This window comes from Capsicum annuum, chromosome 1 (genome assembly GCF_002878395.1).
Source record: "Capsicum annuum cultivar UCD-10X-F1 chromosome 1, UCD10Xv1.1, whole genome shotgun sequence".
Classification (NCBI taxonomy): domain Eukaryota; kingdom Viridiplantae; phylum Streptophyta; class Magnoliopsida; order Solanales; family Solanaceae; genus Capsicum; species Capsicum annuum.
The window spans coordinates 93,329,772-93,343,930 of record NC_061111.1 but is presented as its reverse complement, the minus strand read 5'-3'; positions in this window follow the sequence as shown (position 1 = coordinate 93,343,930).

Here is a 14,159-nt window from a genome sequence, read left to right as displayed (position 1 = left end):
GATGCATGTATGAATTCATAAAGCCCATAGCTAGAAAGTATTGAAAACTACAAGGTGGACATAAACCTAACTTGCTATTTCTCTGAATTTGAATACTACTACACATATTTCATCTTGTTAAACTGAAACCATTAATTTGTGAGCTGAACCGAATCCCCCCTATTTATTTTATGGAAAAAATGATTAAAAGTCAACTAATTTGCATACAAATTAATTAGCACCATATTCCCTGTGGGATTTGACCCCAACCTAGTTGGATTATATATTTGACAACAACCGCTTACTCTCTCGTAAGAGAGGTCTAATTTGAGCGTTATCAAATTTTGGCACCATTAGCGGGGAGTATGGTTGTCAATTGAGTTTATGTGTGTTAATTAACTGTTAGTCAAGTTTCCTTATTTTATGTTATTTGTTGTTTTTGTTTGTTACAGGCTCATTGTTATTTATGCCATGAACTAGAAGTTCAGAAGAACCATTATTACTCTTCAATCCTGAACGTTATCTCATTGAAATAATGGCTAACCAACAAGAAGCTGAAAGATTAGCCACTTTGGCTAATGCTTAATTAAATCTACAGAATGCAGATAACCCCGATCGGGTATCTAATCTAGATAAAGAGGTCCTAGGAGATGATGATTTAATTGACACAGCTAATAGGAGGCATGCAGCAAGGGTAGTTGCACCTGTAAATGAAAATCGTCCATTCAAAGAAAGACCAGGTCGCCAAGCTGCGCAGTTTAATGTTGACAATGATAAGGACAATTTAGATGGAACTGGATCTACGGTGGTAATCATTTTACCACCACTAGCTCCTGAGGTGAAATTCAACATCACCAGTACTATGATCCAGCTACTGAATCTGAAAGGTCTCTTTGGTGGATTACCTGGTGATGATCCAAATCTATATTTTGTGAATTTTATCAGTATTTATAAGTCATTTGATAATCCTGGAGTGGGAAAAAATGCTATTCATTTAAGATTATTCCCACTATCTCAATCTGGAGAGGAAACTATGTGGTTGAATGAGCTGATTCCTGATTCTATAACAAACTGGAGGCAATTGAAAGGAGCTTTCCTAGAAAGGTTCTTTCCGCCCTCCAGAATGTTACAATTGAGGGAAGAGATAAGCAACTTTAGGCAATTGGATAATGAAGCTTTGCATGAGACTTGGGCAAGGTTTAAAAAGAAGTTGAATCAATGCCCAAACCATAAGGTGATTGATGAACATTTGATGGAAATACTCTACAGAGCTTTGAACTCACTTACAAAGCCAATAATGGATAATCCTACAGGAGGAGCTTTTATGGAGATCACCTTTACTGAGGCTGCGGACATGTTAGAAAGAATGACTAAGACAAGTAGAGCTTGATGTACCAGAGATTCTGTAGTATCAGGAAATACTGGGTCTAGTGTAATATCAGTAGAGCAGCATAGGAGAGAAGAGGACCATGATCAGGATGTGGCTCACATGAAAACCCATATGGATCTGCTCATAAAACATTTACTATCAGGGAATATAGAAAAGGTAAAAGCTGTGGGGTACCATGGTAAGGAAGCTAAATCAAACACTGAGGAAGAGGCTAACTATTTGCATAACCAGGGGGTTTCCGAATGGGTGATCAAGGAAACCAAGGTTGGAACCATCAAGGAGATTGGTAGAATAAAAGTGACCGGAGTGGACTGTATGTACCTCCTGGAAGCCGTGATAATGCTGCCACTAGTTCAGGCAAAATATCCATGAAGGACATGATGGAGAAACTATTAAAAGGAGTTGAGGCGACCAATTATGGCGTGACTACTATGAAGAGTGACATATTTTTCATGAGTCAACTAGTAAATTCGCACTCAATCGCTGTTAAACAACTGGAGTAGCAGATAATCCAATTATCAATATCATTCAACCAAAGACAAAATGGGACTCTACCAAGTGATATAGTTCAGATTCCGAGGACTGATGGATCATGTATGGCCATTACCACTAGGAGCGGTAAGATGTTATCTAGTTCAGGTTTGGGAGCATCCTCTTATACTGATGTGGTCGAATAGATTGGGAGATAGTTGATGAATCTTTAGTGGTGCCTTTGAAGTTGGGAGGTTTAGAAAAGAAGAGTGCAGAAATGGAACAGCCACCTAAGCAAAATTATGTTAGTGATATGGAGCAAGGCATAAGAAAAGAGGTAGAAGTTATTCCATCTAAAATCCCAAGGCCACTACCCCCATTTCCACAATGATTAAAAAAGAAAGAAGATGATGGAAAGTTTAGCAAATTCATAGCTATGAAACGGTGGACAATCTTCATTATTGTAGTGCTATTTCTACAAGATCTATTGTCTAGAAGAAAGTTGATCCGGGAGTATTTACTGTTCCATGTATGATTGGATTGCTAAAGTTTGAAAAGGCCCTTTTTGATCTTGGGGCAAGTATCAATCTTATGCCATTGACGGTTTTTAAGAAACTGGGTTTGGGAGATCCTACGCCCACCAATATGCGGCTTCTAATGGCGGATAGATTGGTAAAAAGGTCGATTGGGATTCTGCATGATGTACTTGTAAAAGATGCTGATTTTATATTTCCTACTGACTTTGTAATTCTTGATTGGGAAGTGGACTTTGAAGTACCCATAATTTTGGGTAGGCCATTCTTAGCAACTGGGAGAGTGTTAGTTGACATGGAGCTGAATGAGCTGAAATTTAGGATCAACAAGAAAGAAGTTAGTTTTGAAGTATGTCGGTCTATAAAACAACAAAAGGAGATGAGTGTCTTCTCGATTGTTGATGTATTCTATGAAGATGAGCGAGATGTACCAGTTAGGTATAGGTCTTCTGTGGAGACCATAACTAGTTTGGTTGAACTTACATATAAGGATATGGGTGATTTTAAAGTGGTTGGACTAGGAATAAAGAATTTTCTTGATCCAGCAAATGAGGTACAAATGGTATCATCGATGTATCTTGATGAAGTCTGAGTAGTCAAGATAATCGAGTCGTTCCACGACATTAAATCAGACGCTACATGGGAGGCAACCCTTGATTTTATTTTCACTTTAACATGTTAAAAAAATGTAAAAAGAAGGGTCGAGCCACGATCGAAACTATGGCGGTTGGTGGGAGGCAACCCATCTTTCTAATCATTTTTGTTGTTTTTGATTAAGCGTAGGTGCATGAAGTACTAAGGAGGAGATTAGTACCAATCTTGAATTGGAAGTGAGCCATGTCAATGGTGGTAAATTTAGGAGTGATGGGAACATTACAGGTAAGTTGGAGTGGTCAAATGTGTAAGGCTCAAGTATGATTCGCATTAGAGTTGTGCCTCAAATTATGTCAATACGACCCAAAAAGTTTTGCGGTGCGACTTTATTTTGTAACTTTCAATGAGGTCTACGGTGTTAGCATAAGGATCAAGACGATGGTGATCTTGGGTGTATTTATATGCCTAAGCACCATAATTTATCCATATTTTAGCTATGTTTAGAGAACAAAGTGCCTAGTTTCTTTTGTTTTTACTCTACTTCTATGTAATTGAGCTAACCGATGTTACTAGCATGATTTCAGGCATTAATGAGGTAGATGAAGATATTATGGGACTATGAATTCGGAATGGCATATGACACAAGAGAGAATAACAATTTGGACCAAATGTGGCGCGTAGAAAATATATCCAAGACTAGTTTGTCATTTATAATTAGTTCAGGGACTTAGAAGGCAATTATGAGAGAAAAGATTATTAAAAGGGTTAAATGCTAAATTTTTATTCATTATTCATTATTCTGTATTAGTTTTTGAAAGGAGAGTGGGGGCTTAGCTTGAGGAGAGAGAGAGAAACATTTTTCTCTCTTGTTTTCAATATTCACACACCAAGATTGTCTTCTAGTTTTTGGTATGATGAATATATTTATGATGCTTTTCATTTTATTCATGAGTAGCTAAGTTTATTAGTTAGGGTTATGGAAGCCTTGTAGCATACAATCTATCACTTTGGATTTTGAATTCATTATGCATTGACTTGTTTATATCATACTCTCTTTGCTTATCTTGAAATTCTCGTAGTTGCAAACATAGAGGATATGCCTTAAAATGCAACTTGTTCGAAAGAAAAGTTGATGTTTAGAAAAAAGAGTAATGACAAGAAAATAGGATTATCAACCCCTATTTTATAAGTTAATGCCTTAACAGGATTAACTACTTGGAGATTTCATATTGTTTTTGGTAAACGCTTTTGATTCGAGAGAATTAAAGTGAATTAGTCCTTGATGGATGAGAAATACTAGGATTATGTTATTAAATACAATACGTTCTCTATAAGCACGATGCATGTATGAATTTATAAAGCCCATAGTTAGAAAGTATTCAAACTACAAGGTGGACATAACCCTAACTTGCTATTTCTCTGAATTTGAATACTACTACACATATTTCATCTTGTTAAACTGAAACCATTAATTTGTGAGCTGAACCAAATCCCTCCTATTTATTTTACGAAAAAAAATGATTAAAAGTCAACTAATCTGTATACAACTTAATTAGCACCATATTCCCTGTGGGATTTGACCCCAACCTAGTTGGGTTATATATTGACCGCTTACTCTCTCTAAGAGAGGTGTAATTTGAGCGTTATCAAGTACCTTGGGTCCCTCTTTTATAAACCTGTTCTAGCTACTAAGTGTGGGGTGAATTTCACAGTTAGTGGTTGCTAATTCCTAAGGTGCTTGCTTTAAGTGTTTGTAGGCTGTTATGCTTGATAGGTACAATGTCTAACCATCAACAGAGGAGCACGGAGAAGAATGTAGCTGGTACGTCTGAGCCCAGGCTTAAGAAGAGTCGTCAAGCTGATTGTGTACCCCCATCCATACATATTCCATGGGGTCAACATAGGAGGTTCGGGATGATGGTAGTGACTGAAGCAGGGAGAAATAGTATTATCAACATAAAGAGTTGAAATATTCAGCCGATCAATTCATTGATAGGGCAAGCCTGATGAAAGCGTATCCATTTATGGTGTGAAGACTTAAGGCGCTGCACATGAGTTTTGATAACGCTCAAATTGCACTCTTGAATGGGTGTAAGCGATCATTGTCAATATAAAAGCCAACTAGATTGGGGTCGAATCCCACATGGAATAGGATGTGAACTTTGATTTGTTTACGAAATGCTTTACTGATAATTTACTATTTCTGAAAGATGGGGGTTTAAGTTTCACAGAGAGTCAATTGTCACTTTCAATATTTTAGTGTTGTAATCAATATAAATGAGAAACCAGAGTTATGTTCACCATGGATATTGGGAGTTAACAAATACTAGGTAATGCTTGGGATTCTTGGAGTAAGTAGAAACAACAGAATATCCTTGACTATGATACTTTCTTACTTATCTCTCGACCTCACCACATAATTTATTATCAATTCTCTCAAACTTAGATAACTTATCTATTTCCAATAGGATGTTATCTCAGATAGATTAACCCAGTTACGACATCAATCATTAAATAGAAGGTTGGTAGCTTCCAAGTCCCTGTTGATAATTCATGACCTCTAATCTATTTCTTCGTTAGAAGCAAATAAAACCTAAGGCATCATCTAATATTTCCAACCACTAGATTTCAGTTAAAATAATAGAATTTCAAGATGATCTACTACTCTTTGAATCCGTTAAACACCTAGCATCATATCAAACCCTAATCCATGGATCCCATAACTCCGGCTAATGGAATTAGCCACTCATGATTTGATGAATGAAATAAAAAGTTGAATTCATGATGATAGTGATAAACTTACGAATGGATGAAAAAAACAACAAGTAGTTCCTTCAATTTAATCACAAGGTGAAAAACCAAAAATAGTTGATAAGAAACAAGAAGAATAATTGATGAAATAGAGCAATGTACGTCCCTCTCTTCTTAGGGTTAATGTCTGATAGATAATGACCAGCTATCTTTAAAAACCCTAAAAAGGGTCTTTAAATAGTCAACCCTAATTAAGGAAAAAAATTAAAGTTTCAGTTTTCTCTTCGGATTAGGCGATGATGCTTTTGACGGCGCGTCAGACACTTGACGACGTGTCTGAGATGTTGTTAAACATTCCAGTGAATTGTTATCTTCTAACTCTTCAGATGGTAATCCTGATGGCGTGTCAAAGATCTTGACGACGCTTACAAACTAGCGTCACACTTCACTTGAAATCAGCATACTCTGCCCTCTGGTTGACGATGATTTTGGTGAGATGTCAAATATTTGACAGCCCTTCTGAATCATCATCACAGTTCATCTAATCTTCTCAGGTTCCATTTAATATTTATGGTGACTTTGATAGCCTGTCCCATATATGAAAGTGCTTTAAAATGATCGTTAGATACATTTCAGCTTATCTCCACCAATCAACTATTTTATTCTTCTTTCCTTTGGTTTCCTCCCCGATCACTTGTATCTGCATTAACAAACAAGAACGATCAAAAACAACAAAAGTTGCTTAAGACTTTGCAATTATGCAGATTTAAAAGCTTCAAATATGTTAGCATTGGCTCACACATTAACACCCTCAACTTAAACAATTGCTTGTCCTCAAGCAACCAAAACATAACTAGGAGTAAACAAAGTACATTTCGGTAGCTAACTACTCCTATCAATTCAGAATACATGCACCATCTCCATGATCAATCAAAATAAAATCAACTATGTCTAATATTTTAAAATAACTATGTAACTCACGAGTATCTAGATATGGCAAAAATCTCAACAATAACAACCTAGCACATACCCAAATTATATTCTCCGAACAAAGCCGTTAATAGCAATATACCTGGCGTGTCCTCACCACAAAGAAATACCTTTTTCATTTAGATTTACATGTATTAACATAGGGATGAACGTACGACTCACTCTCAGAATGAAGTTCTAACATTGCGCATCGAATACCATAGGCCTTCCCTTATAGTCAGTACCGAAGTCTTCAGATAAGTCAGTTAGGATCACTATAGGGCTTTTCTAAGCTTGTAATGTAGGCTAGGCACTGGTATGACATTCAAGGGTATTTCATAGTGACTACACCTCTTTGGCATTACATTAACTCACGGGGTTTCAACTTTTGACCTTCTTTTCTTCCCTCTTTTATTTGTCAAGTATTCTCAAGATGGGTGCTATTTGTTCAAGCATTGGATTAACTTTTTTAGTTTTCTCTTTTATATTTGCTTTTTCACTACACCCAACTTGTTATTCATTTTCCTTATTTTACCTCTCTTCATACTCATAATGCATCACACACCCCTATTGTCGCCACCTTTAACTTAGGTTATTTGCCTAAGTCGAGGTGCAGAGTGTCCAAGGAGGACCAGGGCCAAGATAGGTTCATTATAATGTAATGGGAAGGTGAAAGATGTACAAGAAAGAATTAGGATATTTAGGCTCAAAAGGGGATCAAAGGATATTGTTCACACTTGGATGGTCTTTTTAGCTAAAATGGGTTAACATGCAAAAACGGCCTATGATCCTTTCCTAAATGCCTATCCTATGACTATGGCATAACTAACTAGGAAAGTTCTAGATTCAACGCACAATGGGAATTGAGTAAGACCTTACACGCACATGGCACACAAGTATATAGCACATCACTACTCATCCGTTTCATGTATTTGTTTTCTATAGGTTATTTATTTGCCACACTAATGCCACAAACAGATACACAGTGGTCACACTAGATGCAATTCACACAATTCATGATAGATTAGACCACTGGAGAGGTAATCAAAAATTACAAAACAAGCTAACTGCCTCAAGTACTTGCACTACTCCTAATTATACACAACACGTGTTACAACAACAGTTTCCCTATACCCTCAACTTAAAATAAAAAATAAAATGTACTAAGGGTTGGGATATACCTGAAGACAGTCAAGCCTGTAGATCCTGGGTCTCCAACCCTACTACAGCATAATCTACTGTCTTCTCCCCACTCATAGAATCTGCCTTTATAGTGGATGGAGCCTGGCTCGATGAAGCACCTGCAGCTCTAGCTCTGATGGCTGCTTCCCATTTCTCTGAGTCAGCCAGAGACTTCAGTCTTACCCTTTTCATGTTCTCCTTCTCTACCTTCTTCTTTGCTTTATTTTTAGTCTTTCTCTCTTCTTCACCATCAGGCTCATCTCTTTTGTTTTTTTCTTTCTTCCCCCCCCTTTTTTTTTCTTCTGGGAATCCACAGTAAGATCAAGTATAGGAATGCCTTTCTCTACATCATGCATGGATGATCCTATTGGCACCCTAATTTGGTGCTGCTGCAGCATCCTAACCTCAGCCTTCACCTTATCCAATGCAGCCCTGAAGTAGTAAGATCAACATCCGTCATCTCTTTTACCCAAGCATCGAATCTGTTCTCAAGATCTGCCACCCGCCCAGGTAAGGTCATGAAAGGTTCTAGTGTAGAATCGAGTGTAATTTTGACTCTTTTGTCTACAGCAACAGCAAATTGTTTGGCGATGGTCTGTAGTTGTACCTCGCACCAATTCACTTGCCTGGCCACCTTCCTGATATCAATCGGCTGAAATGCCAACCTTGTTGCTGTTGGAGGAACTGAAGTAGTCAGCTCACTTTGAGGCACTGAAGCTGTCTGAGATGAATATGCTGGTGGTGGTGGTGGTACAGTTTCGATGCTTTGAACCCCTATATCTGGTGCTAAAATAGTCTCAATGACTGAAGGATCTGCTGCACCAACTGCATGCCGAATTTTTTTTTTGCTGACAGGGTTGTGAGTCTTCTTAGTATGTATCTCATCATCAATACCTAAAATATCAGGTACATGAGCTACTTCACACAACCTAGTAATTAGACATGGGAATGGATATGTAGCATCGGGTCTTGCGAGTCGAATCTTGATCTCTTCCACTATAATTTCTCCAAAATCCAAGGGGTTTTTTGTATCAAGCTTGCAACCAATATTGCTCGATCATCCCCTAATATGTTGTCTCCCTCGGTGGGTATCAGATGAATCCATATTAAACCCTACCAAAATCTTTCCTTTGAATTTAGAGATGCTTTGGTAATCTTTCTGTTGGATTATTCAACCACTCCGATTCCCCATCTTCTATGAGAGTCGCTAGCCACTTGCGCTAATTTTCTTGATGCTTCAACCGGGCATAGAATGTAGGTGAGGTGGCTCGTGGGACGAAGGCTGGCCCATGAAGAAATCTATTTATAGTGGTAACTGATACATCCACCCTCACTCCACGTACTACAACTTTGGTCAGAAGAGGCTTATCTTAAGTTCTATCCCCTTCTTTGCACATATTTTTCACTGTAGCCTTGTAGTTCGCATAGAACTCCCGAACTAATGAAGAACAGTAAACACCGCTTCCCCTAGAAGTCCACTCCAGACCATACTCCTTGTGTTTATGCATCACCTCAGGGCATCTGATCAACCCTTTAGTGATAATCTTTTTCTCCTCTAGAATTAGCCTTCTGGTACTTCGTCGATCTGTTCTGCAGAGTCCATCCAAATAGTTCATTTCAGCCCCAGGGATTCACCATCTCATATTTTTCCTAACCTCGAGGTATTTTCATTTCACCAAAGTTCCCCGTACTGGAGAATCCTTATCACCTTGCTGCTCTTAAGATGGTGATTCAGACTCAGTTTCTTCAGCTGCAGGCCTCTTAGAATCTTTAGTTTCAACTTTTTGTTCAGTGCTCTCAGACCCCTGCTCAGTGAGTTCTGATCCTTGTTTCTCTGAAGCTTGCTCAGATGTGATTGTCACCTCAGTATCATCTGTATCCTCTACCTTAATAGACTTAGGTGGAGGCGGAGTCTTTGGACAAGTCCTCTTTCTTTTCCATCTGAGTAAAGGCTCCTCATCTTTATAATCAGAGTCCTCATTGACAAGTTGTAGAGGTACATTATCTTTAGATGCTTTCTTTGGTGTGCTTATCCTCAATTAGTATCCATAATCAAACAAGAGAAGAAGAAAGATCACCTCAGTTTAACATCATCACTATTTTCAGTTCGCAGGTTTGACGACCTTTCTGATTTGCCATCACAGGTGTGACGACGCTTCAAAAGCATCATCAACCTTATCCAGAATCTACAAAATTTCTCAGCTTTTGATGGCATTTTTGAATGGCCATCACACAGGTGTAAGGCTGTAAAACTTGCTGTCAGACAACATTACAATTTATAACTTCTTTTTACTTGATTTTTCTTCTACCATTATTCTCAATTTAAACTTAGGTCATGTTCTTTACTGAAATTTCCATGAAATTACACCGCATACCACTACGAACCCTAGTTTTCGAAGGGTCTTGAAGTATATTAATGGGTTCAGTTCACTCCTTTGAAACCAAGGTTTCTTGTAGTTCACAATTGATCCAAAGAAAGATGAAGTTGAAGTTTTTCTCATACCTGGATATCGACACTTAGCTGATGTACTCTGAGCATCTAGACTTGTGAGTGAGAGAAGAATGAGATGAGAGAGAAAGAAGATTTCTTGACTTAACTCTCAGGCTTCAACAAGGAAAGTCTTAAAATTTTTCCTTAGAAGGGATTAAATTTGAAAAAGAAAGGGAAAGAACTCTCCAAGGAAAGAAAACCAAAACTGGAAGAGAAATATCTAAAGTACATAGGAATGTGAACAGCTGTTGTTGGGCCAGGTTAGCCTAAAAACATTAATATGGGCTCAACTCATTTGATGGCATTTTTGATGGAGCGTTAGATACTGGACGACGCTTTAAAATTGTCATCAGCCTTAACAGAATAAGGATTTGACTTAATTATTTTGACGCCATTTCTCATAGCTTGTCATACTTGTCACAGCCCATCAAAATTGACGTCAACCTTCTCAAGATGACTGAAACCAGTTTACCTTCTTTGTACAACTCTTAGCTACAAAAATTAAAAACATAAGTGCAATAAAATTAAAAACATTGGGTTGCCTCCCAAACAACGCCTGATTTAACATCGCGACACGACTTGATTATCTTGACTAATCAGAATTCATCAAGATACCATATCGATACCTCATTACCATTTTCCTAGAATACACCCACAATCAAGAAGATATTCATCTCCTCCAACTACTTTATAGGAGGGTTTATTTTGAATTTGGCCTCCCCTTTTCCATACCTGAACTTTAACTCATTGAGATTCATATCAACCAATACTATTTCTGTGGCTAATAGTGTTCTACCCAAAATGATGGGCACCTCAAAATAAACATCACAATCCAATATCATGAAATCTGCAGGTAGAATAAAGTCATCCACCTTTACCGGCACATAATGCAATATACCAACTGGTCGTTTCACTGATCTATTTTCCATCACAAGACGCATCGTTGTAGGGGTAGGTTCCTCCAATCCAAGATTCTTGTAGATATGAAGTGGCTTCAGATTAATACTTGCTCCTAAGTCACATAAAGCTTTGGTAAACTTTATGGACCCAACTGTGCATGGTATGGTAAATGCTCCAGGGTCAGGTTTTTTCTACACTAAGGATTATGAAGAAACAATGCTACAGTGGTGGATGTTTTCCACTGGATCACAGCTTACCATCTGCTTCTTTGTTAGCAATTCCTTCATAAATTTAGCATAGTTGGGCATTTGCTCAAGTGCCTCTATCAATGGCACATTCACTGTCAGTTGTTTCATTATGTCCATGAACTTGCTAAATTTTTTGTTGTCTGCTTTCTTCTTTAATCTGTGAGGAAAGGGAGGTAGTGGTCTTGGCATTTCTTTCAATACCACTTGCTCTTTTTTTTTGTCTTCTTTCTTAGAGATATCAATAAAAATATCCATCTTCTAAGACTCCACTGGATTTCTTTCTTTTAATTCATCAACATTTACCTCCTTCTCTACAGCTTTGCCTATAGAAGGGCCAGATAACATTTTTCCACTTTGAGTAGTAATCGCCAAACAAGAGCCATCAGTGTGCGAGTTCTGAACTGTATCACTAGGTAAAATACCAGTTTTTCTCTGCGTACAGTATGGATTAAGGGTACTGGTCATATGGTTTGGTACGGATTGGATTTGGTGGTCATATGTTGGAGAGTGTTGGGGTCCAACGGGAGGCCTAGGGTACGAGATAAGGGAACCACTCTAAAATATCCTAGGTTTTGACCCTTAGAAAATTTCCTAGAATTTCGTTATTCAGACATAATATGACTCATGGGTACGAACTGTATGCTAGGGTATGAGTGGTATAGTCCTAACATATATTGACCAAGGTTAGTTGGTGGGATGGTTTTGGTTACTGGAATGGTTACGACTTTGGGCTATAAGTCTAGGGATTGATATAAGTCGTATGAAGGACTCGTATATTGGATGATGTTTGATCCTCCTAGTATTTCTTGCTTCCAGGGATATGGGTTAAATGTATCGATCAGATGTTGTGGTTACGACTTGGTTGGATGAGTCGTACACTGGATAGTATCTGATCCAAGGTTTGAGGCTTAGATATGAGTGGTTGGTACCAACCGTATAAGAGGGTATGACTCATATGGGTCAGTTATATCCCTATGATGGGATTTTGTGCAACTTAAGTGGGGGTATTCTGGATATTTTCCTACTTACCCTAACTAGGGACCACAACTTCTAATACACTTTAGAAGCTATTTACCCTATTATTCTATTCATTAATAGTTAAAAACTTTTCCAAAACACTCCATAATTCTCTCAAAAGCTTTCGGAGGAAGAAAGCTAGGGTTTTATCTTACGGATTGCTTTGGGGATTCTCTTGGTGATTTACTTCCATCAATTCTTTGGTATAAGACATGATTCTCTTTCCTCATTGTAATTTCAACTGAAGGCATGGTTATATGATTGATTTCATGGTTTTACTATTTCATGATTATAGTTTTAACTATTATTTGGGGGTTTTGATATTGAATGCTTGGTTATGGTTTCCTATGATTTTAATTATGCTTCTATATGCATTACTTATGATTTTGGACAATTGTATTGCATGGTAATGGTTTAATGGTCTTTGGAATTGGTTTTGGTTATATTATGCCCCCAAGGAGTTTGATAAAATTATTGTAAAGATATGTTCATTGCATTGAAATCTTTTAATGAAACTCTTGCATATTTTAAACTTGAAAAAGGATTTATACATGGTTTGAAAAGGCTAAATAGTTTTACTTATGGAGAATATGGAAGTCTTCCAAGTAGATTTAATATCATAATTAGAAGGGCACCTAAGGTCCCCTTAACCTAAATGGTTTGGCTATGGATAATACTTGCAAGTAAGGGATGTTATGATGATACCACTAATATTGTCCTTGGATAATAAATGGATAATATTTTGGTTATTTGGAAACTGGTTTTAATTAGGCATTAATGGCGGGGTGTGTAGCAAAGTTGTGGAAGGTGGCAGTCCTGGGGTGACCAAAACCGAAAACTCATATTTGCTGATACGAGGGGTCTTGGTGACCATGTGCGCGACATTTTATATTGGGGGATGTACTAGTCATCCGATGGGATATTTCTTAGTGTTGCGGCTACACACACTGGGGCCTTTTCAGTAGGGGGAGCTGAACCCATATAGCTCGTGGGTGGTTTAGGATGGCTAAGCTATACAACCTAGGTATACAGGTTTTAAATGTATGCTAAACCCGATTCCCTTTACCGGCACTTATATATGTATGGTTGTATACTTTATGGATGGTCTTACTTGGTTTTATAAATGACATTATTTTATCCTTATCCTGAGATTCTTACTAGCGATCACTCGTCAACCTCGTCTACTGGCAGCTGTATACCCACGCTATGTGGATACCAACCATTTTGCTTCTCCTATTTATGACGCAGATTTAGTATCAACATTTGGACTGAAGTGGTGAGATTCCATCCCTTTTAGAGGTATTATTTCATCTTATGGATTTCTTTAGACACTCTTATTTTAATTTAGATATTGGTTTTGGCCATGGTTGGGGCATGTCCTAACTGGATTTATTTACTCTTTTGGATAGAGGCTTTGTGGTACTTATGGGGGTTGGTTTGGGCGAGATCGTTATTGGTGTTGGCCTTGGCATTGGAATAGGCTGGTGAAATGACATCACATCATAGGATTTCTCACTATTCCATCATATTACATTTTGGGATTTATTATAATATGTTTTGGTATTCTCTATGGTTTATGGCCTATGGTTGGTTTGATATGGTTGGGCAATTTATGCAATACGGTTGGACTAGGT